General features: G+C 38.1%; 1 protein-coding gene across 1 annotated transcript in view; it reads left to right on the forward strand.

The window, feature by feature from the left end:
* LOC127411422 (MAM domain-containing glycosylphosphatidylinositol anchor protein 2-like) overlaps positions 1 to 25,875 on the forward strand; it is a 231,381-nt gene that overhangs the window by 100,888 nt on the left and 104,618 nt on the right. The window lies entirely within an intron of this gene.

A 25,875-nucleotide genomic window follows, 5' to 3' on the forward strand; every position in this document is an offset into this window, starting at 1 on the left:
TGACAGAGTTGGCATGGACCTCGTCAGGCCATTAGAATGGTCAGCACGTGGGCATCGCTTTGTGTTGTTTCTGGTGGAATATGCAATGCGATAAGCAGTGCCTCTCTGCAACATTTCAGCATGTAGTGTTGCGGAGGCACTCTTCAGAATAATCTCCTAAGTGAGGATTCCTAAAGAAATCCTCACTGATCAGGGCACTACTTTGTCACATACACTATGCGAGCTGTACGAATTATTAGGTATTAAATCAATTCGGACAAGCGTGTACCATCTACAAACAGATGGCTTGGTCAAACGATTTAATAGAACCTTAAAAAATATGATTCATAAGTTTTGGAATTGGGCTATGTGGCTAGAACCCCTGTTATTTGCAGTATAAGAGGTTCTGCAAGCCTCCACAGGGTTTTTTTGATCGTGTGAAATTATTTTATTTAGAATTTTTTCAAGCCGAATTGATAGTATTTTAGCTAATACTTTATAGTCACAGTTTGAAAGTGATATTGGATGATATGTGCCGCAGTTAAGTGGGTTTTTATCTTTCTTGAGGAGTAGTGAAATCGTTGCTTGATAGAAAGTTAGGGGTAGCTGAGCATTTTGGAGGTTCTCTGAAAAGACTGAGAGCAGTAGTGGACAAAATAATTTAGAAAAAACCATATAGAATTCAGACGGAAAACCGTCAGGACCTGGAGCCTTACCGGTTTTCAACGATGCAGTCACCTCAGGTATTTCTTCAATTTGTATGTATTCATCTAATAAATCCCTAAAAGCTTTGTCTATAACAGGAAAATCTATTTTATCCAAAAATATTCAGAAAGTTTGGAAGTATATAGATTTACATAGTATTGTTTAAACTCAGAGTTTATTCCCTTTTACTCAACAGAAGTAGCTCCTGAGGATAATCTGAGTTGAGGTATCAAACAGGACATCACAGATTTACGAATTTGATGGGCTAATATTGTATCAGTTTTGTCCCCGTACTCATGTTGGGCACGTAGAAGTAAATTATCAGCCTCATCAGTCGATACCAAGTCATGTTCTGTTTTCAAAATTTGATGTTCTTCATAGAGTTTAGGAGGACTTAGTGAGTATTGATTATCAATGACTGCTATTGAGCAGGATAATTTGTCAGGAAGCCTATTTTGCTCTCTATTTTTATAATTATTCAACCACATAGATAACATTTAAAACTTTCTGAAATATTAGAATTAGCCATGCCTGGTGTGACATTAAGTTCAAGAAAAGATGTTATATTAGAAGAAAATAAATTTCACAAATTCTTTATCTGTTAAAAGACCTGGATTGAGGTGCCACTGATGACTCTATGGGGACATTTTTTGGAAATTGAAGCTCTATAGTAACCGGAGCGTGGTCGAAAATTACTATGATTTTATATGAGCAGTCCTGAAGGGAAAGAAGTTGTTTGTGATCTAAAAATAAATAATCAATTCGGGAATAGGTCTGATGTACATGAGGGAAAAAAAAGAATATTTTCTAATAGAAGGATTCAGAAAACGAAAAGCATCACAAATATAATATTTCTGCAAGAAGGATTGAATGATCATCACACATTTTGAAAGTGCTATAGCTTTTTTTGAGGATCTGTTGAGCCCTGGGCTCTTCACACAGTTAAAATCCCCACCTTGGATTAATAAATGAGAGTGAAGATTAGGTATACCTGACAAAAAAGAGGAAATAAAAGTTGCATCATCATAATTAGGTGCATAGACATTAGCAAGAATTAGGGAGGTCGAATACAGAGTTCCTGTTGTGATAACATATCTACCCTTATGATCTGCAATAACTAGTGATACCACAGAATGGGTGGATTTATGCACCAAAATGCCACAACCCCAGGATTTAGAATGAAAATGTGAGTGATAGACTTGCCCCACCAAGTCCTTTTTCAATCTGAAATAATCAGATGAACAAAGATGAGTCTCTTGATGGAACACAAAGTTTTACTTTAGTCTTTAAGATGAGTCAAAACTTTATTATGTTTAACTGGATTATTCAGGCCTTTGCAGTTCCAGCTGACACATCTCACAGAGTCAACACAATTGTTGTTAACCTTACTACCCATCATTTAAAGATATAGACAGGAGAATGGGGAGATAGGCAGGGGTAATTATACGGGGACAGTCAGGTCTTGTGGTCTTGAGATACATAGTACAACGAAAAAACAACATAAACAACAACACTTGTCAAGGAACTTAGCACAAACCTGCCCACCACTCCCATACCCCCCACCCTCCCTGCGCTTGTAAACTAAGCTAACACTCCCCCAACTGAAGTGTACCCTTCCCTGAGGAAAAATCACAATGTGCATGAGAGTTAATGTAGTTCTTACCTCGAACGCAACTCCGAAAACCAAATCACAAACTTAAATTAAACCAAATTAAATATCTTAAAGAACCCATATTATGCTAATTTACAGGTTCATAATTTAATTTTGGGGGTCTACTAGAATAGGTTTACATGCTTTAATGTTCAAAAAACACATTATTTTTCTCATACTGAACATTTCTTTTCCCTGCTCTTCATACTCTGGTCAAAACACTCTGATTTACCTCCTGTCTCTTTAAAGCCCCCCTTTCCGAAAAGCCCAGTCTGCTCTGATTGGTTAACCGCGTAGAGCGTGTGTCGGAAATGTAACGCCCCTTTCCATAACCGAGTTTCAATAGCTGTAAACACTATTGTAACTATAGTAACAATGGCGTCAGTTTTTGCCATACCAGTTTGATCCAGAGTCCGATAATGAATGAAATAATGAAAGTTTGGAAGAACAAGCTGATCGACCTGAACCACTTTCGCAAGCACGATTTGAGCAGGATGTTTCACAGTGGGTAAGTTTTAATTTAGTAGCTTTCTTACAAGTACACTGTTGATTATTGTGAACCTAACAAAGCTTTAAGTAAAAGACACATAGTGCATCTAAATTAGTCATCTTTTGCTGGAATGGGTGTAGCCGAACTTTATTCGCCTGAGATATGAACGGAGAACAGAGGCTTACTCCCAGTTGGACATTACCGGGTGTATTAGAGAGTTAGTGAGCTAGTTAGCCATGGACTACCATGGATAGCGGCCGTAACATTACAGCTTGTAATTATATAAAGACTCTTGAGATCGAACATTTTGTTACACAGTTTTAGGTAAAAGCGGCCCACAGCTGAATAGTAAACCCTTACCAAAACAATAACATTACATAGCAAGTTAGCCAAGCACTACTGTGGATTGCAGACATAAATTACCTTTGTAAAAATAAATTCATCTCCACACTTGATCACTATTCATGATAGTAAAAACAACAAACAATCTGCATAATTCTACACAGTTGTAGGTAAAAATGGGCCCGCAGCTGATTAGCAAAACTATTTCAACACAGTAACATTAGCTAGCAGGTTAGCAGGGGCCTATAGCTGTGCACTGGGTGTACACCATAGCTACAACACAAAACTCTGCATTTTAACTCTCAGTAGCAGATAAATCCACAAATAATCAAACATACTTACAGGTTGTGATCCTGAAGCACCAGATTGTCCCAACGAAGTGGGAACTGCACCATCTTTCAAGGGTAACTGACTTAAAAATCTTGCATTGGTTGTGGTTGTACTGCTGAGGAATAGTGGTAAAAATACATTTTAACCACTGATTCTATAAATTCGTCTGCCTTTGGAAGTCCAAACAAAGAGGTTTTGCTTTCACAGTGAAGAAAACAGCATCTTCTCGACGTGACGACAACACTAACCCAACTCATCCAGGCCTCGGCTATAACTACGTTTGTTTGAGGGCGGGCCAAAGTAGCCCTTAGGCGGGCATTATGCAAATGTGTTACATACAGTACTTTACGGAAGAAATGGCTGGACTACAATCCAGCCGTTTCTTGTAGTTCTTGAGCAGTGTTGTCTGTGGGAGAGAATAACTCCCTTTTGCGTTGATTTTGTGTTTTGTAACTTTGCAGACCTTTTACATGCACAAAGAGCTATGTTACACACTAAAGGGAAGGTAAAATCCCAAAAAACATAAGAGGGCCACTTTAATTTAGATTAATACATGTTGCAAGTATGGTCACAGACTGTTTTACCTAATTCCACAGAGGTACTGTCCGCTGCTCCAAAATGGGTGAAAATAAGATGATAAACCCCAGTCTCCATTCAGGCAGGTAGCAGGTGCTGTCTTACGAAGCCCATTGCCTCTCTCGGAGTATCAAACTTGTGTTCAGTGCCATTCTTTGTGATTCTGAATCCGGTGAGTCCCTTCAGTCCATATTTCACATCAGGCATGGACCTCACCATTCGCTTCACCTCCTGGTAGGCGGCTCGTTTCTTGGCGATCTCAGGAGAAAAATTCGGGACAGTTTTGTCCTTGAATTTGAACTGTTTTCCTTGGCTCACCTTTCACAGAATATTCTGCTTCATATCATAACGGTGGAAACAAATCACAAAAGCTCGCAGTCAGTTACCCTCTGCCAGCTTTGGAGCGAGTGTGCGATGGGCGCGAGCAAGAAGTTGGGGTTAAGAAAGGTTGAATATTTCAGTCAAAGCCTCAGCCACAAACTTCGTTGGTTGTGGGCCTTCCAGGCCTTCTGGGAGGCCCACCAAATGGAGGTTGCTTCTACAGGAACGGCACTCTAAGTCGATGCATTTAGCTTGCAATGCAGCTACCTCCTTCTGGAGAGAAGCCACCGTGGGCTCAAGTGAGTGAAGAGTGGTCGTCCATTCCGAGGTAGCATTTTCTAAGCCATATATGCGATCTCCTTGAGAATTGAGATCCCTCTTCATGGATGAAAGTGCATTTTGCATTTCTTCGCACTTGATGTGATTTCACATCGAACTGTGGCGGCATGTGCATCCATACTCTAGCAATTTAATTGCAGCCATAATTGCAACGGATTCTGGTGAGGAAAGGTCATCATACTTAGCCATTTCTGGCAATGAGCTGCACGTTGCAGCCAAGTCAGCTTTCTTTTGCCGTTGGGCTTTCGTAGACATGGTTTAAACCCGGATATTCGGCACAAGTTGTGAAAGTCATCTATGATTATGTAGAATGTGAAAGGTAGCGCTGTATTTAGTATTAAAGCAAATTTGAAAAAGTGGTTTGCAGAGCTCCCAACTTTGCAACCTCACATTGCAGACGCTGAACTGGAAGTCCTGGATGTTTAACTTTTACTATTTAAAATATTTTCAATGATGATTCTCATTATCGTATAATGTATAGTTGTGTTTTGCTCTATTACATTAAAAAACAAGATGCTGTTGTACAATATTTTTTACATTAAAATCACCAAATTGAAAGGCAGTAGCAAGGGAGTACTACTATGATGTATAAATATAATGACAATTTAAAAAAAAAAAATTCTTATTGCGATAATGAGAATATCATAATGCCATCTTTTTTTGCATTGTGGTAATTAAAAATGGTGGGTAGAATATGTGTACTGTAACTGCCATAAAAATAATGTCACAATGTAAAATCTCTTGTTGTCCCTAAAAATAGGCTTCATTGTCTATTTGCAATATATATATATATATATATATATATATATATATATATATATATATATATATATATTATTTGTTTCTTTTGGAGTAAAATAGTACCAGGACATTTTCTTTACCGTTTCCGTTAGGATCACCTAAGGTATCAAACTGAGTTGCTTTTAATTTCAAGGATCATAAGAAATGGAAACAGCATTTGTTTTGATGTTTGAGGGGCAAAGAAAGTTTTGCAACCTTCACAAGTTGCTGTTGGCATTTTCCAGAGTGCCCATTACGATTTATCGGTTATCATGCATGGAAGCAAAATGAATACTTGTGGGTAATAAATATCTCAACAATATATGCATGAATGCAGAGTACAATTAAGAATAATGACTGTGACCAGATGAGTGAACATTTCTGCAATACAGCGAAAACATCATCAAATTGTTGTTCAAAGTTGTTTGAACAAGCTGTTTAGATGTGAAGATGTGAAGATGTTTAAACTAAAATGGTATTTAAAAAAAAAACTACACTACACAGCTAGACTTGTGTGGATACTCCCATCTTTTACACCCTGTCTACACAGGACACGAGCTACGTTTTGCGCCACATCAAAAGTAAATAGAACTCATTATTAATCAATGATGCTGTCTATACTAGATGCATTGTGTCGCATTGTGGCGAAAGTACACCGATGCCCCATTCCATTTTGCACTGCACACACTGGTGTTACTGCGAGCGTGCTAAATCTAAGTGCAATTTTCATGCCAGCACAAAGCGCAAGTGGCCGTGGGGAGTGTTTGAGCTTTCTGTGGGTGTATGCGCACAAACTGTGGGTGTATTGTATGTTAATGAATTGGCGCAAAGCAAAATTTGCTATTTTCCTGAGAAGTAGGTCACTAAGGCTTAGACATTGCAAAAGTAGGTCTGTTTTCAGCACAAAGTCTAAACTCAGTTCCTACATTTGCAGTTTGGATATTCCACCAGCAGGTGGTAATAAAGTTCATATCAAAACTCTGAAAATATTTTGTGGTACATCAAATTAAGATCCTGCCAATAGCCATTTTATGACACAAAAATTTGAGGTTTGTGTTAAACTATCTATAGGTCATGGTTTATTTTTCAGTTATTATCATTATTATTATATCCTGCTGCATTGTTTTTATTTACAATTGTGTTTAGTATCTCATTTATATTGGTATTTTTCCACCTGTTGTCTTAGAGTGATTTTTAAGTCACTGCAAAAGGGGCAGATGAAAGAAGTAGTAGAGCGAAATTTTTTTGGAATTTGGTATGATTGTTTTTTTTTTTTGACCATTTATTTTGATTATATTTTCATTTTGTTTGAAGTGCAAAAAAATTGTAGAAATATTTTTGGTTTAATTTTTCCATTTTTCAATTAAATTTATTTCATTTTTCAAAATCAAAATCGACCGGTAGAAGTGAAGTGCGTGCTGAAACAATCATTGTTAATACTAGCCATAATTTGTGTCAGTAGATGAAAATGATTAATAATACTTACATTCTCTATAATTTAAAATCCAAAACCTGACAAGAATCACATTTTCTATGCTTCTAAAAGGAGCATGTCACTGTCATAGAAATATTTAATACCAACTTTTTATGAATGTGCTGTCTTTGTTTATATCGCTGGTGTTTGACAGGGAATAGGATGCAGACGTTGCAATAACTGGAGAAGAACCTCAGGATTAAATTGCACATGATCCAGCCCATTAGCGCTTTGCACTCAACATTATGCCAAACCCACTTGCACCTATAGACTTAGTGCTTGCTTGCATGAAAATACCAAAACTTCATGGCCATGCCCATTGCTTTGCACTTATGACTTAAAGCATAGTGCTGCGCTTAGCGCTTGTGCTCTTAAAATATGGCCCAAGGTCTGGTTTTGGGTGTTCACATACTTTTGTTCATGTAGTGTTTGTGAAAACCTTGGTGAAGGTTTAAAATCTTCGACCTTACTCAGAACTGTTATAAATAGATACCTTTTTTGCCAGTGTCATTAATGAAATCCATGACATGCACATATTACACCGTAAAAACAGAGTGAAAAAGGGTTTGCTTTTTTTTCTTTTTCTTTTTTTTTGTTTTTTTTTTTTGGCATCTCTGTGTGTGGGGGACGCTTTGTGAAGGAGGTTTAAAATCCACAGTTGGAGCAGCTGTTGTAGCTTACTTTACAGTTACTCCTTCTCAAGTCTGATCCCCAGTGTGCACAAAAAGCTGTTTGCACATCTGGAGGTCCAGATTTCAGTGTGAATCCCTTTCTGTCTGTCAACTCATCGGGTCTAAGGAACACAGTGAGATAGCGGATGGGTTTCTCTGTGAGGCTGGAGGGTAAGAGGAAAGTCAGATGTCTTGCCAGTAAGGAGGATCATCTTAGTGAGGTAGACAGTAGAGGGGAAGAGGATCATACAAAAAGAGAAATCTGCCATGTGTAATTCTCTAAGCTCACCTCACAACAAAGAGCAATTTATTTTGTGGTTAGTATCACCCTGTTTTTAATGTCCTGTTTATGGTTTATTTGTCCAGGTGATTTGTGTGTGGATGATGGTAATCGGTTCTAATGTAGTGGTTTTCAGTGAGCATGTGAACTGATTTAATGCTCATAATATCCAATAATCATAATATTTCAGTTTGCAGAGTGTGCTTTGTATGTTTAATGGAATAGTCCCCTTTTTATATTAAATTACACAGAAAATTACTTGTCTAAAAGAACTGCTTAAAGTCTTATAGATACAAATTATGCCTTTTCTGTTTACATTTATTTCAGCTTTTATTTCTTTCATCACATTCCCAGTGGGTCAGAAGTTTACATACACTTTTTTTGTATTTGGTAGCATTGCCTTTAAATTGTTTAAAGGTGCAGTATGTAAGATTCAGAAACCCTTGTTATTAATGACACCTGTGGTCATTAAGTGAACTGCAGCCAGCTACCTGTTGCTCGTGCACACACTCCATAGGGACGCGAGCGAGCATCCAAAACAATGACGTAACATACAATGTGGCTGAATGTGATTCACCATCATCATGCTGACAGATGAGGTAGCATAATTAAAATTACAGTTATGATCGTTTTACTACAAACTTTGAGACTAAACTAAAACTACTTATCAGCTAACAAAGCATACTGATACACATACAGCTACATACTACCGAACTATACCAGATAGTTTTGTATGTCATATGTTGTACTACGAATAAGAAACCAGCGTATTTGCTTAAATTTATCCTGTATACCTGACTTTTAGTATAAAGAGTAGATCGTTGAAATTATTTGAATGTTACAAAGCAAGGTAGCTTGCAATTCGTCAGCATTAGCAGGCAAGATCAAGTTATCTAAAATTACACAGATCAATCCTTATGGCACTATATTTCACATGCTTTGCAGTTATGTAAACTTACCTGTCCAATAAGAAGAACGCCAATTCAGGGTCAGTTTTTATCCCCAAAACCGAACAAAGGTCCCTCCCTGAATCAAATGCCCTGCCGATATTCACTCTAGTTTTCGCTTGACCACGATCACATTCCCGCTTAGCTAGACTGGGTTCAGTAGATAAATTTTTTTTTTACTTACTCTGAGTTTGGTTTACTCGGAGCCGGACGTTTGCTGGATTCCATCTCTAAGATAACGTTACCTAGTGTTACAGTTTGTTGTCACTGTTGAATAGCAGAAGCACTGAGGCAAGGCTCTCAAGAGTGCGCATAAACGTCACATCCATTGGATTTTCCCGGCAAAAGCGACCCGCTCCCTTCGCATGAAAATCAGTCTACAGGCTTTAATAGGCAACCTAGGAAGTCTGGGAAGGGCTAATTTTTTAAGTTGTGTTACAAGCCGTTCACACATTGGCAAAAAAAAAAAAAAGGCGAATATTACATGAAAATTGTTACATATTGCACCTTTAACTTTACTGTTGGACACACTGCATGAAAATCAAGCATTAGTAGTGTGTGATGCGTTTGTGTGTGTTCGTGTGCATGCCTGTGTGTGTGAAGGAGATGACAGGGCAGAGAGGCGCCTCTTATTCATAATGTGGCGCAAAGTGCATGTGACTGAATATTATTTCATTAAATGACATCCTTCTGTAGTTTAATGATCACACTTGGCCATATAGAGGCTTTTTTATTATTATTTTCAAATGGTCTTTGATTTCATCTCAAAAATGTCACATTACATTACATTTTGCTAATGGCAGCATTCTTTAATATGGTACCGAAATTAACAACAAGCTGATATCGTAACATCTTACATTTCTTGGTATTGCGATATTTCGTTAGTACCTTGCAACCCTATTTCTCACATAATGAAATAATGTACATTCAGTTTTTCCTTCATCACAAAATAAACCCACAACACAAAGCACACTGAAGGGGTATATTTTGCGATTATATCCAGCTGACTGTACAGTACATTTTCTCTTTAATATCTTAGAAATGCTACATTTGATAGAAGTTAATTTAAGCCAAGCATTAGAAACTTTTTGAATCTAAACCACCATTATTCATTGGAACATTAAAACACCATTATTTTATCCTTCATTTTCATTATAAGATGTTGTTTACTCAGACATACTGATCCTCTGGTGGCTCTTTTTTCTTTTTTTCCTTTGGACCTGATTGCTTTTCCATAATCACATTGCAGAAAAAAGACTCCAGAGCGAGTCATACATACAATTATTTTGTCTGATTGCCTTTTTTGGTTTGTGAACCTAACGATCCAAAGCCTTTCTAAAACTGTAGGGCATTTTCAATTCATTAATTGACTCACAAAATATACTTTCCACAATACCTTTTCCCTAGTTGCTTTGATGCTTTGCTTGATATATCAGCCACCTTTCGAGTGGAGCTACTCATTTTCTAGTACATCTTTTGGAAAGCATTAATGTTGCAATATTCTTGCCACAACTTCATGGCTCACTTGTGGCCAAAACCGGCTTTTGTGTTGGCCATTTAGGTTGTTATATGCTTTTCTTATGGATGGAAACAACACTGTTGCGCAGAAAATAGCAACGATAGGCCCATTCTCTAGCTTGATAGATAGAGGATGTTTTTATAATATAAGATTTTCAGAGGGGATGTTGCAAGCTTGATGTGCACAGCTTCTTTGCTGCACAGATGGCAGAATCTCATTTGTTGGGCAAAATAAGCAAAGGATTGGAAGAAAACAATATTACATGAGAGGGTTCGGAAGTTGGGTAATCCCAACACACTCTGCTGGCTGCTTGTACAAAAGCTCTGTGATAGCAGCTGTACTGGTCATTTGAAATATGACCTTTTCTCCTGCAATGGGAAAAAGAGCATGTGTAGCCATATGGGGTGAAGGGCTTGAGTTGATTTCCCAAGCCATACTATTGAGGTTTGATATTTGGATGGGAAGCTGGTGTGATGTTGCTGCAACAAGGCTTCTTAAAAGGATATTTCACCCAAAAAATTAAAATTCTGTCATAATTTATTCTCCTGTTGTTCCAAACCTGAATAACTTTCATCTGCAGAACACAAAATACATATTTTAACCTCCTGAGACCGAGTTTGACTGCTGTGCGCATTTTTCTTTTCCCTTTTTGGTTTGTAACAAGCAGGGGTTAAATTAGGATTTCAGAGGTGGGGGAACCCTAAAATCAGGTGAATAAAAATACTATTCAAATAAAAAAAATTCGACTTGATTTGACTTTTATCTTACAATGTTTTTTTCTACTTTGGCAACAAAATCTCAATGTTCACTCTTTGCACTGTCAAAAAGTGATAGCCAGTGCTGAAGCATTTTACCAATCAGAATTTAGCATAATTAATTCTGATTCAAAGTGATGGCCAGCATTGTCCAATCACTGCCAACCATGTTAAAATAAAATTGAGCATTATAAATTCTGAATCTAAGTACTGATTACCATTGGGCCCATGTCTGCCAACAATGTCTGCAAACATCATCTGCAGCCTGAATTCACCAGATGTAAGGAGTGAATGCATTTGGCTGCAAAGGTAAGGTATAGATGCTCCTTTGCTCCCTTTCTCCCTAATTAGTAGATGACTTAACCTACAGTGTGTTCTGGACTGGTCTCAGAACAGTTTGAAAGGGAAACTTATTTTCATCCTAACTCTGTATACAGCAACTGAAATCAACATTTTTGCATGCACTCATTGATTCTCAATGTGATAATGCACAGTGGATATAGAATTTCTAAGATAAATTAGTCCTATAGTCCTCGTTGGTGGTCATCATGTTTAAAAGTGTGCTGTTTCGTGATAAATTGCTGAAATTTTTAAATGGCATATAATGTTACTCTTTTAATACAAACAGGTTTCAATGTAAAAGTTTAATGAGGTTTCTTACCAGTTGTGGTTTTGTTGGAGCCATGTTGTTTTGTCACATGACATTTAATGACAGCTATGAGTGTCCTGAACTGAGATCACTTGGTTTAAATTAAATTAAATTATGCATAGCATATAGCAAAGACAATGTACGCGCATGAGGAGGAGGTTAAAGAAAGTTGCGATTGACAATTACCATACTTTAGCAGTTAATAAAGACTTATTATAATGCTTAAAAAAGCACCTAAAAGTGACATAAAAGTAGCCCATGTGACTCGTGTGTTAAATTTCAAGGCTTCTGAAAGCATACAATAGGTTTTAGTGAGAAACAAACCAAAATATTTAAAACCAAGTGTGGCAGGGTGAGCAAGAGACAGACACAGTGGGTGTGGCGTCAGGCCACAGAGAGGCATTTATTGTAAATAATAAAGAGAAAATGTCCAAAAATGGGGATAAAAGTGTTCAAAGGGGAAAGTGTCCAAAATAAAGGGGGATATGGTGCCCTCACTGTGAATGGGCTATGTGTAGGCAGGGGTATGCGAGGGGCGGCGGCTTCTCTGATGGCCTGTCTTCCCAAGGCCATGGTGTGTGAGGGGAAGGGCTGCCCAGCATCCCCAGGAGATAGAAGCCGGCTCCCGAGGAGAGGCGTGCTCTGCATTTTAATGGCAGTGGTGATGAGGCTCCACTCACATCCTCTCTCCAGTCCATTCCCATTATGAGGCTGGCTAAAGTACGGCCCTAAGTGGTGGGGCAACAATGATGAGAGGGAGGCGAGTCTTTCCACCACGAGGGCAAGTGACATCACTGTTGGTGCCCAACTGCACCGTCTCGGTCCACAAAGTGCCCGCATTCTCCACCACAAAGATGGGGTGAGCAAGAGACAGACACAGAAGGTGTGGCATCAGGCCTCGGAGAGGAATTTATTTGAAATAATAATAAATAGAAAAGGGGTAATAAAAGTGTCCATAGGGAAAGTTTCCAGAACAAAGGGGAAACTTGCATCCTTGTGGTGAGTGGGCTATGTAAAGTTTGGGTACCCAGACACGTCAGTCACGAAGTATGCTCCAATCCCCCAGCATTAAATGTAATTTGCACCAGGGATCCAGGGTGCGGGTCCAGCGATGCATCTAATTCGCCACGGACCCTTGCCTCTACAAAGATGCCAGTGGGTGGAGACCAGTCTCCCAAAGAGAGGTGCTCAGTTCTTAAAGGCATCGGTGATGAGGCTCTTCATTGACTTCAGATGCGCCTCATCACACACCGCCAAATGGGTAATTGTCATTGTGCCCCTTCTGCCCACTCCTATCGGGAGCCTAGGAAGAGCAGCTGATCCAACGGACGGGGCTGACATCAGGGAAGGAGGCCAACATGTCACAATCCCCCCCCACCCCCTGAGCATCGCCCCATTCACATCTCCACTCGCTCCCCTCCTTCGCTGGGGTCCAGAGCTGGAGATGCCTCCACCGCAGCCACTCGGATCTGCAACATCCTTCACTAAGCTCCATGCAGTCGGAGTGGGCATGTCAGTGGATACCTCTCCGGGACAGAGAAACATGGGTTTAAGATGACCGCAGGGTAAATGGCAAATATATATGCAGCACTTATCCTTTTGACAGTTATGAGGCCGTCCCAGTGAAGTCTCCGTCCCTGGGTTCTCCAGCAAACCGGCGAGCAGGAGGGCACGTGACGTCATCATTGTTGCCCAACTGCACTTTCTCTGCCCACAAATGTGCCCACATTCTCCACCACTGTGGCGAGGAGAGCAAGAGACAGACACACCAAGTTATTTTACAATGAAAATCTTGACTTCTGCCATGGCTCTCCTTTGCACTTTCATGAGTGCATAAAAGAATCTGGTTCACAGTGGCTTGTGCTTAATCCTTGCGAAAACAGTGTAACTTCTCATGTAAACGCAGAGCTTCCGCCAAGTTGTCATGAATGCACACTAGATGTTTGCACAGGCCTTAAAATGAAGCCCAAACCCGACCTGTACCTGAGACCCTTCTGACCCACCTGGTACTGCCAGATTTCTTCTCCAAGAAAGTACATTTGTTGCAATAGGCTGTATTTTATGTAAGCATTGTAGGCAACATAAGGAACAGTATAGTAACAGTAAACATACATTTTTACAAGGACCCTCAGCACACTAGAGAAAAAGGGAAAAAAAAACATTGGCTTACAGTTTATCTTGGGCCAAAACTTTCCCTTGTGCAGAACAATCAGAAATCTTGTGTAACAGTATAGCAGTCACATGAAGTCCTCTTTGTAGCCTGAAACAAGCTAGATGAAGCTAGATGCAGCGCAATAAATGAAACAGAACACATGCGTCTCGATATAAACCAGTCTTGCACAAGACACTAAAGAAACAGCGAGATGTGGTGCAATGATCAAAGATGTCCATCCCATCCAGCACATTTTCATAGGAAGAAAATGGAAAAAGAGCACAGACACGTACAAAAATAAGTTCAGTCTGAACGGTCCCTAACTTGTCCACTCACGTGTCTGTTAATGAGAGTGTGTGCGTGAAACAAGTTAGGTAAGCCTATTTATTTTTTCATTAATTACAAACCTGAACCCTACCCAAACCCGAAGTCACATTTGAAAAACTGACCTGAACCGGGCCGAGTTGTAGACATCTAACACACACTGGAGAGCTATGGTGGAAGTCAAGATTTTCACTTTAAAATAATTATAATAAATTTTGCATTGTTTCTCACCAAAACCTGCCATATTACTTCAGGAGACTTGATTCATATGGACTACCTTTATGACACTTTTGGGTCCTTTTTAAAGCTTTAAAGTGAGTCAGTGTCAACAGCCATTATATGGACGGATCACAACATTCTCTAAAATATCTCATTTTGTGATCCACAGATGAAAGAAAGTCATATGAGTTTGGAACAATATGAGGGTGAGTAAATGACGACAAAATTTTCATGTTTGGGGGTTCAACTATTCCTTTACCCAGGAAGCCTCTCTTGGTCAACCAGCTTCATCAGAAACACAATGATGGTTTAACATAACTATACTTGTCCACCAGATAAACTAGTACTAGATTAGCACTAACCAGAATTAACCCACTCAGACTGGCACTTTTGGAAATTTACACTCATTCTGGTCTAAGCAGGTTTTTTCAGATGGGATTATGTGGAGAAGATGAACCAGGAAGGTAGATGGAGCAAATATTCTAAGCGTAATTCTTGAAATGTAATAAGATTTTCATATTTCATTTAAAATACAAGCCTAAGCTGTCTACTCTGTTGAAAAATAACATATTTCTTCGAAAAGCTTGCTCAGCCATTACACAGAACAAGGATTGCTTGGGGGCTAGCTGGGCTGATGAGAGATTCGTAATGGGGCGTCAGTCAACACTCAGGTGGGAGTGACTAGATAGTCATCCCTGAGTAAGGCCTTTTCTGACAGTTCTTTCCCCCACCTGCTAACAGCATCATTAATAAAACACACCCCACCCTTCCCCAGTTATCAGTCAAATATTGAGCCTTGTCAGTACGAGCACGGAGCCTCTTCAGCAGATTATGCCAAACATTGCAGAGTCTGCTCTGCAGATAACTGCAAAATAACCAGAGTCGTGCTTTATAAGATATTTATTAGCTGGAGGGGGGTGTTGCTGGAGTGGTGATAGAAGAGAGGGTATTACTGAGGCTGCACACTGCTATAGAAACTGCTTTTTATTTATTTACAGATGAGATATCATCTCCCGTTTGGGCCACTTTCCACCAAGCAATCAAAACAGGCATGCAGAGATGCTAGGTCTTGTGGTCCCTCAGCCCTGGCCACCAAAATTTGTCTTATTTCTGATATGTTCTGCCTGAGTAATTTTTGAAATCTAAACAGTTGTGCCACTTTTGCGCACTGTATTTCCAGACTGATCTCACAGTGAAATGGGAAACAGTAGGTTGCCTTTTCTTTAGCTAAAATTAGTCTGTGCTAACCAAAATACAAAACTCTGCCCCTCTAAATTTTGTTGGGCATATGGGCACGTGTGAGCTCCATTTTCCAGGAGAAATGTCCACGGAGAAGCGAGTTATTTTCAGCTGTACAGGCTGTAATACAGTGAAGAGGAATGCATATTTTATATACTGTACCCCACTAACCCAAACCCCAAGCTAAACCTAACCATCAGTGGAATAAACATGTAATGTTAGAGTTAAAAATGCAACCTCCGAATCACGCTCGTCATTGATTATGCAAACACAATTATTTCCTGGTTTCAACATGGGACTCCCATGCTGCTGATGCAAAGCACTTCTGGTCACACCACAGAGGAAGGTAAACATGCTGGAGCCAATGGCAAAAATGTGTGATAGGAGATGGGGCTTGTCATTGAGTTGGCATAACGTGGCCAATCTTTGGGTACCGGATCTGCCAGAAACAACACTTTGACCAAGTCTTCTGAAGCCAAATGATCACTTTGTGCAATAAACCAAACAAATTTAAGTAATTATTCACTCTGAAATTAAATCGTATTAATAAAGCACTAAAATCGAATATGGTGGCTACAATGCATCAAACCTCATTGGTTCTCTTTGCCACTCATAATGACTATCATATCACTTCAGATGACTTTAAATACAGTGCATGAGTTGTATTGATAACTTTTACTGTGGTTGTGTGGTGTTTTTTTTTTTTTTTTTTTTTTTTTTTTTTTTTTTGAGCCTGGGGATTCAGTCACTGTTCACTTACAGTATTGCAAGTAAACCCTAAGAAGACTTTACTAAAAATGTACCATGTTCCACGAAAGAAAGAAAGTCAACCAATTTGCATGATTGGGAATTGTGACGTGCAAAATGCATTTAGAACTAAATATCTGATTTGCATAATTCCTTGATTTCCTGGTTCCATAATTCCTAGTGAATCGGCCGCAAAAAAACAACACAGACAGTGCATGCATATAAACTACGCTATTAGCAGCCGCAATTTATCCTTAGTGAATACTGCTTTTCTCAGTTGAATTGCTGTGCACACTTTTTGTTGTCTGTAGCTATGCAGTACATGAATATTGTAAATATGAGGGCACATTTGTGAAATCTTTGTCTAGTCGTGTATTGATTCCAGTCAATTCCATTGGGTAATGACCAAATACAGCTTGGCCTCTAAAGCTGTTTTCAAATTAGATGGGATTGCAATGATCATTACAATAGCAGAAATGTCCTGTCTTGTACATTGCTTAACTTGATTTATTCCTCCACTACACAGCAAAATGGGCATTAGAGATGTCAATAGCTTTTGATGAGCATGATCAGGTGACTATTAGCAGACTGTTGCAGTTACATGATTTACTAGAACTAATAAAAGATTTGTATTCAAACATGTCTTTCCTCCTCTAAAGGTAGGGCTCTTTTTGGTAGAGCTTTATGTTGATTGCACTACTGCCTGGAATATAAGGGAAAATGAGACATTTGCATTGTGCATCTTGCAATATATTGTTTTGGGTGGTGGTACAAGGTGATCTCAATTGTATTCATAGATATATGTAGGGTACAACGGGGCTAAAGGCTCCGTGGGGTAAAAGGCTCCATTGATTTTATTTTCTCCCTAAACACTAAATAACAACAAAAACTACCACAGTACTTTCCTAAACACCTGTTTGTCACTATACACTGGAAAATGTTCCTGTTCCATGAGATCTTTGTGTGTAATGTCTAAAGGTTGATTTTGAGGCTAATTTGATCAAATTTGTTTTTTGTTTTTTTTACAATGTTGCAAATTTATGTAGCTAATGGAAATCCCTGAAATTAACATTTCTTTTGAGACAAAATACTTATTTATCATTTTCCCTTTTGTTTAAGGTCATTAAATCAAAAACATTTCAATAACTGTCCAATAAGTGAAAGGATGGTATTTGGGGTAAAAAGCCCTCCTGTTACAATGCCTAAAGGCCCCTATTAAACACATTGTGGGGGGAATAGATTTGTAATGAAAAATGTTCAAAGTGGGCTCACATTGAATGATCCAATCATAATAGAGGTTAGTTTGTTTAAAGCATAACTGAGATGTAATACAGGCGCATCTCAATAAATTAGAATGTCGTGGAAAAGTTCATTTATTTCAGTAATTCAACTCAAATTGTGAAACTCGTGTATTAAATAAATTCAGTGCACACAGACTGAAGTAGTTTAAGTCTTTGGTTCTTTTAATTGTGATGATTTTGGCTCACATTTAACAAAAACCCACCAATTCACTATCTCAAAAAATTAGAATACATCATAAGACCAATAAAAAAAACATTTTTAGTGAACTGTTGGCCTTCTGGAAAGTATGTTCATTTACTGTATATGTACTCAATACTTGGTAGGGGCTCCTTTTGCTTTAATTACTGCCTCAATTCGGCGTGGCATGGAGGTGATCAGTTTGTGGCACTGCTGAGGTGGTATGGAAGCCCAGGTTTCTTTGACAGTGGCCTTCAGCTCATCTGCATTTTTTGGTCTCTTGTTTCTCATTTTCCTCTTGACAATACCCCATAGATTCTCTATGGGGTTCAGGTCTGGTGAGTTTGCTGGCCAGTCAGGCACACCAACACCATGGTCATTTAACCAACTTTTGGTGCTTTTGGCAGTGTGGGCAGGTGCCAAATCCTGCTGAAAAATGAAATCAGCATCTTTAAAAAGCTGGTCAGCAGAAGGAAGCATGAAGTGCTCCAAAATTTCTTGGTAAACGGGTGCAGTGACTTTGGTTTTCAAAAAACACAATGGACCAACACCAGCAGATGACACTGCACCCCAAATCATCACAGACTGTGGAAACTTAACACTGGACTTCAAGCAACTTGGGCTATGAACTTCTCCACCCTTCCTCCAGACTCTAGGACCTTGGTTTCCAAATGAAATACAAAACTTGCTCTCATCTGAAAAGAGGACTTTGGAACACTGGGCAACAGTCCAGTTCTTCTTCTCCTCAGCCCAGGTAAGACGCCTCTGACGTTGTCTGTGGTTCAGGAGTGGCTTAACAAGAGGAATACGACAACTGTAGCCAAATTCCTTGACATGTCTGTGTGTGGTGGCTCTTGATGCATTGACCCCAGCCTCAGTCCATTCCTTGTGAAGTTCACCCAAATTCTTGAATCGATTTTGCTTGACAATCATAAGGCTGCGGTTCTCTCGGTTGGTTGTGCATCTTTTTCTTCCACACTTTTTCCTTCCACTCAACTTTCTGTTAACATGCTTGGATACAGCACTCTGTGAACAGCCAGCTTCTTTGGCAATGAATGTCTGTGGCTTACCCTCCTTGTGAAGGGTGTCAATGATTGTTTTCTGGACAACTGTCAGATCAGCAGTCTTCCCCATGATTGTGTAGCCTAGTGAACCAAACTGAGAGACCATTTTGAAGGCTCAGGAAACCTTTGCAGGTGTTTTGAGTTGATTAGCTGATTGGCATGTCACCATATTCTAATTTTTTGAGACAGTGAATTGGTGGGTTTTTGTTAAATGTGAGCCAAAATCATCACAATTAAAAGAACCAAAGACTTAAACTACTTCAGTCTGTGTGCACTGAATTTATTTAATACACGAGTTTCACAATTTGAGTTGAATTACTGAAATAAATGAACTTTTCCACGACATTCTAATTTATTGAGATGCACCTGTACAATTCCAATTCAGATGTGTTTGAAATTATCAGGAAATTGCTGACTTTTTCTGAAATGGTTATTTTGAGTAAGCATCTTAATTTGTTACTCAAAAAAGCATCTTGCTGTCTCAAAATTATTTGCATTAGTTAACAAATTGTGCCCTATAACTATTGCCCCAGTATCTACACGATATCACTTTAAACCCCAAGGGGCCTTTTACCCCATGTGAGGGAGCCTTTTACCCCAAATATATATACACTACTGGTCAAAAGTTTTGAAACGCTTACTCATTCTTTATTATAATTTTTTATCACATTTTAGAATAATAGTAAAGTCATCAAAACAATGGAATAACATAAATGGAACTATGGGAATTATATTGTGACTAAACAAAATCCAAAATAAATCAAAACTGTTATATTTTAGCATCTTCAAAGTAGTCACCCTTTGCCTAGAATTTGCAGAAATGTACTCTTGACATCTTCTCAACCAACTTCTTGAGGTATCACCCTGGGATGCTTTTTAAACAGTATTGAAGGAGTTCCCATCTATGTTGGGCACTTAGTGGCTGCTTTTCTTTATTATTAGGTCCAAGTCATCAATTTCAAAAACTTTTTTTGTATTATTACATTTTAGTTTTATAATGAAATAAATTAATATGGTGGCACAATTATATATTTAACTAATTTCAAACATTTAAGCATACACCTTCAGATCAAAAGATTTTTAAGATCATGAGAAACATTTCAGTCAAGTGTTTCAAAACTTTTGACCGGTTGTGTATATATTTTTATTTTTTTTTTTAACTGAATTTTAATCGAAACAACCTTCTGTTATTATTTATTTTCACACAAATTATGTTGCTCCATCAATATTCAATAAAAAAAATAAAAAAAAGTATTTTATATATTTTGTGGCCAGAAAAAATCAACATTTCCTTAAGGGGTGCCTTTAGCCCCGTTGTACCCTACAACTTTGCATGTTTGGTTATAGACACCAAAATGTACAATATCAACGCATTGACAGCATCCTGAAATTTAAACACTTTCACTTATGTAAAACTTTAGGGACATTTTATCAGTAAATCAGTTTATCAATAAATGATGGTCTAACTAATAATAGCCTAATATTATTGTAAGTAAATGTGTTTACTGCATTACATAAATGTGATAGCATTTAATATAATTCATTAATCACATTTTATTGTAAATAGAATACAATCAATCCATACATTTCACAAATTATTATTCTGTGTACCTCAAGGGATTGGTAATAAAGGGTTGATGTATTAGATGCTGTAAATGCATTGATATTGTATGTTTCAGTGTCTATTCAAACTAATATACAGTAGCATTTGAATTGACATCTTGATTGTCTGATTGCTTGTTCCTGCCCAGGCCATTGATAATCGTTTTATTTTTTTTTTTTTTGGTTAAGAAAGAATACATTTAATGCAATGACTTGTTATGTGACAAATAACAGTGTTCCATTTCCTAATGAAAAACCTTTTCTGAAATATTCACACTTGGTACAATTTGCTTAAATTTTGACCTATGGAAGAGAAAAAATAATTTAAAGATACCATTATTAGTCCTATGATTTCGTAAGATATTGGAATAAAGAAACACATATACTCTAGCCTTATGTGCAGCGCTACTGTTGGGCCTCATGTATTCAGATAGAATACAAAGGCAGGCCTAACAGTCATAAAAAACATTCCTCAAGCCCCCTCCTTCTGAGTCATAAATCTTACTGATAAAAATCGCACCAAAATCAAACAAAGGGAGTCCAAAACAGACTACAAATCCATGAAGCCTTGCTCACTAAAGGATCGAGCACTCAACTCCTATTGGATGAGGCACACAACAGAACGTCCCTGAAACATGACATCATCAGGACTTCAAATAATTCTGAAATGCTTCCAAAGTTGCTTCCGGCTACTTCGTTCACCGAATACGGACGTAGCTTTTTGCTGCTCTCCGGTGTAACCTCGTGGCATAAGGAAGTAATGTCCGACTTGAAACTGTAGCCATACAATCTCCATCTCGATGGACGAGTTGAGATTACTCTGTGTTCAACCGAACACTCTAACGGATCCGAAGGAGACCGCCGAGCAATTCGCATCTTCATCCGTTGGCCTACAGAAGTGAAGAGATTAAAGATTTCTCTTCCATCTTCAATCAAGTCGACATTTCTGAGTTCTCCGCCAGCCCGCCGAGAATCAACAGCCATACCGGCCGCCGACAGCGTGAGGAAACGGCTCTCGTCATCACACGAGCCTCAAGAAACCGGGTCAGAGTTAAAGGACGGAGGAAAACACATTCTACCTGTGTCCTCATGCGATTCAAGTAAGAGGTTTACGTCTGGGCAGAGATAGAATATTATAGCGTGTTATTCTTGTGTTTCAAGGTTTTTGCTTGTACAGTTTACGGACCGCCATGTCCGCTAATTATTAATACTCAGGGTATTAATTATCACGAATTTGTTTTTCTGTATTGTGGTCCAACCAAATTGGACTGTTGTGCATTTTCGCCATCGCGGGTGAGACAGCAAATTAGTTCATCCATTAAAGAGTCAAATAACACAGGACTTTTACGAGCCCTGCTCGTAAAACCGCGTCTCTGAGTGATGAACACGGCTGCTTTATCTCCAGCTATCGCGAAATCAGCTTTCGGGCTGTCACTTAATCTCTCTCTCTCTCTCTCTCTCTCTCTCTCACTAACCACACTGACACACACACACCTTATGTGTTATAGGATTATTTTATTTCCATATCTAATCATATCACTGTTTAGTTTGTAGTTGTAAGTCGGAAGTTCATTGACTGCATTGTATTAATTATTAATTGATATTACTGCATAAATAAACTTTGTTATATTACAAAGAGAAGTGTTTTGGTTTGTTTTGCATACGCCTGTGTCATGCTGACGGGATGTCAGTGCTCGGATTCAAACCTTCATTCATTGTTTTTTTTTATTCGAAAATCGATATTCTTCGGATGTCGATTTTTCCTAAGAAAACAATCTAATATTGAGACTGTTTTAATATTCGGTTATTAGTCCCTGATTTCAGGGTGGTGCCCCGTCAAGGTTAATCCTTATTAATATTCTATTGATTTTTGATAATTGATAATTATCTTTGATTGAATTAGAATGATCAATAAGCTAGTGTTAATTTTAATGTTTCATCGATGTTAACAATTGATAAGTGTTGATTTTAAAGGATTAAAAAAAAAGCTAACATTGATTCTCATCAATGTTCTATTGATTTTAATAATTAATAATTATCTTTGATAATTATTAATTATTGCTAATAACCAAACTTGCTCCTAAACGTAGCACACTACATTTACTGGAGTCCTATATGAGGTTTTAATGAGTTAGATCCAATTAATTAATTTAAATATTGATTAATAACTACAGAAATAATTATTAATTATTTCTGATAGTAACACTGATCTAAACAACCAGTAAAGCCCTACACTACATATTCATCAGTAAAAGACTTTTAAATTACTTTTTCCCCCAGCCATTCACTGCATGTCCATTCATAATGAAAGCACGAATACAGGGATAGTCAATTTTGATTCACATATAATGCAACAAGGGAGTATTGACAATGATATGTGATGGTTACAGAGATGAAGAAACAGCTAACAAATTCTAATATCACTCAAAGAAAAGACCCATCTGAAATGCATTTATCAATATTCTTCTGCATATAAATTAAGCCAAAAAGGAAAAGTCTTAGTCTGAGCATAGAAAACGCATAATTATCGTGTGCATGCCATGCATAAAGCATTACAGTAACTCAAGATGAAGTCTTAATTCTTTCTCAAACACTTCTTAAGACGAACAAAACAGTTACTAAATACAGGTGCAAATGGTTGAGAGCAAGCATTATGTTGTCTCTTAGGAGTGCCTTGATAGATTCTTCTGTTGGAAAGCTCATTAAAAGTTGAAGCAAAAGTTTGGATTTCCATTTTACACATTTTTTTTTCTTTTAATTTCAAGAAATGCTATTACAGTGGGGTAACAAATAATCTTCAAATGGCAGGCGTGTTGCAACCTGACTTTAAATGTGCTAAAAAGATTACACAGCTTGTCTCTTGGTAATTGCTTACCTGCAGTGCACTTTAATAATGACAGAACTCATGTGAAGGAACTGGACCCCAGAGCATTAACACCCTGCAAGTTTTATGGGGTCACCAAAGAGAGCACAGCTATCCCACTATGATATTACGCTATTGATTAAGTCGCAAATTGACCAATGAGACAAGGCCTGCCTAGCTGATACTTGTATGCAGTTACTCTGCAAAGTTACAGCTCTTCATTATCTTCTGTCTCGTAATATTCACATTGTCTGTGTCAGTATCAAAACCTCATAGTCAACCTTGAAACATCCTCTCTTAACACACCAGATTGTAACAGCTTGTTAAATGTGCAGCACAGATGTAAATAAATTGGTTGACAAGATCTCATCAAATCTGTTTTTAAATAATTCAGGGACTGTTAAATAATTAGGGCCAGATGCACAGCATTTACAGAAATTACTTGGAAATGAGATTGGTGTAGTGTTTCAGTTAGGCTCCTGGGCTTTGGACCCCACGAGAGGAAGACATTTGTGTCAAAAGTGTCTCTGCCTGTGTACTATTGAGGATAGAATAGTGAGTGGTATTGAATGTCAAAACAAACAGAGTTTGGTATTTATGAGATTTTTGGTAACGGCGTTTAAGATGATGATTTGTAATGCAAAATATTTACTTACATTCAAACCTTTTTGATTAAGTCCAAATGATATGTTCACAACCCATTTTACTTCCGTAATGTGATGCTTTTCCGAGTGAAACAGGATATTCAATGAGAAAAACATGTAGAGCAGGACTTGATTTTATCCATCAGGAATGGATTGGATCATGAAAAGTGGTCTCTTTATGGTGGTTGGAAAAGAAGAGCTTGACGTCTGATGAAAAGAAAGTCGTTTCAGAGGTGGAACAAGTCATTACTTTTTGATGAAATATACAAAAACACATACTGTACAGTACCTTCTTTTTTTCCTATGGAATAATGTGTAAGAAAGTAAATAGTAAATAGTTGATAACAGTTGAGAGTTGTTTTGGTTTATCTACTCTGTAGTTTAACATGTAAATAACTTAAAATAGCTGATATTCAGTCCAGGGTTGCCTTTTAGTTTGAGGTATTTCAAATGTGAGACACATTTGACAGCAAGATATCTCAATCCAAAACAAAAAAAAAGATTTTCTTATTAACATGCTTTATATTCCGAAGTGTGTTTGGAGTGGTGTACATGTGGAAAATATATGTCAAGTCACAGTGTTCTTACATCACTTCCAATGTTGTATATGTCAATGCTGTTGGGTCATATTTCTTCATAGTTCTTTTCAATGTCAATGTCAAAGCATTGGGTTTGTGTGAAGGGATTCTTCTGTTCAGTATAGAACAGAGAAAGACGTGATTCTCTGACAATTCTTCATCTAAATAAAACCTTTTTTTTTTCCTCATAGTCCCTGTCCTGATGGGACCTCTTTTTATTTCTCACCTTATTTGTGATGATAGTGAGGTGGTGTATTTTAAGATCAAGCTTTATTTTTGCTTTATTCACATTAGCAGACTAATATGGTAGTCACCTCAATTTTTTTGAATAGCCCATAGTTCTTTTGGTATGTTTTCTTTTATCATTTTTATGTCATTTGGCTTGACACAGTGATAACGACTTAAAATGTAGTTGTGTGGATGACTTCTGAAAAAAGAATCATACAGTAAACTGCTTTGAAATTGCATTAAGCAAAGACTTTTTAGAAATATTGTATAAACTGACACACTATTTAATGCATCATTAATCATGCAGTATAAGTCTTGAATAAAAGATTGATAAAAATATGCTATGACGAGTCCCTAAACATGTTATGGTACGTATATATTCAGTATGTAACTGCTCAGTGAGCAAACTAATGTAGTTTTATAACAGTGGTTCTTAACTGGTAGGTCTGTTCTGATAGGGTGATGGACAGCAGGGATAAAATAATGCTAAATGCAAATAATAAAGCGCAAGTAGCCAAGTATTGATAATATTGTTATATGATAGCAAAATAAATAGGCTGGATAAAAATCTGCTGAGCCTGTGTGTGAGAGGGGCAGAAGTGCCACAGATGATAGAACAAGCAGTTGCTGCTTGCGGAGGCAGCCTCACGCTAGGCTCTTCTTGGGGTATTGGAAACTGAGAGCTACAGGATAGGTAGAGGATGAGTAGATTGAAAATAGGTGGAAACACTGCAGAAACAGTGGTGGTTGCTGCCGCATGGAAATGAGCTCTCACGGGAGCTGTTGTTGCGCTGGATGACTCCGCAACTCCCATGGCTGGAAGGCCACCCCCCAGCCCCTCTGGAGGAAGGGGGTAAACCTGCCCATGGCGAGAGCAGGCCCCTGACACCATAGGCGTGCTCGCCCCATCCCGGACTCGACCTTATGC

This window comes from Myxocyprinus asiaticus, chromosome 20, assembly GCF_019703515.2.
Source record: "Myxocyprinus asiaticus isolate MX2 ecotype Aquarium Trade chromosome 20, UBuf_Myxa_2, whole genome shotgun sequence".
Lineage (NCBI taxonomy): Eukaryota > Metazoa > Chordata > Actinopteri > Cypriniformes > Catostomidae > Myxocyprinus > Myxocyprinus asiaticus.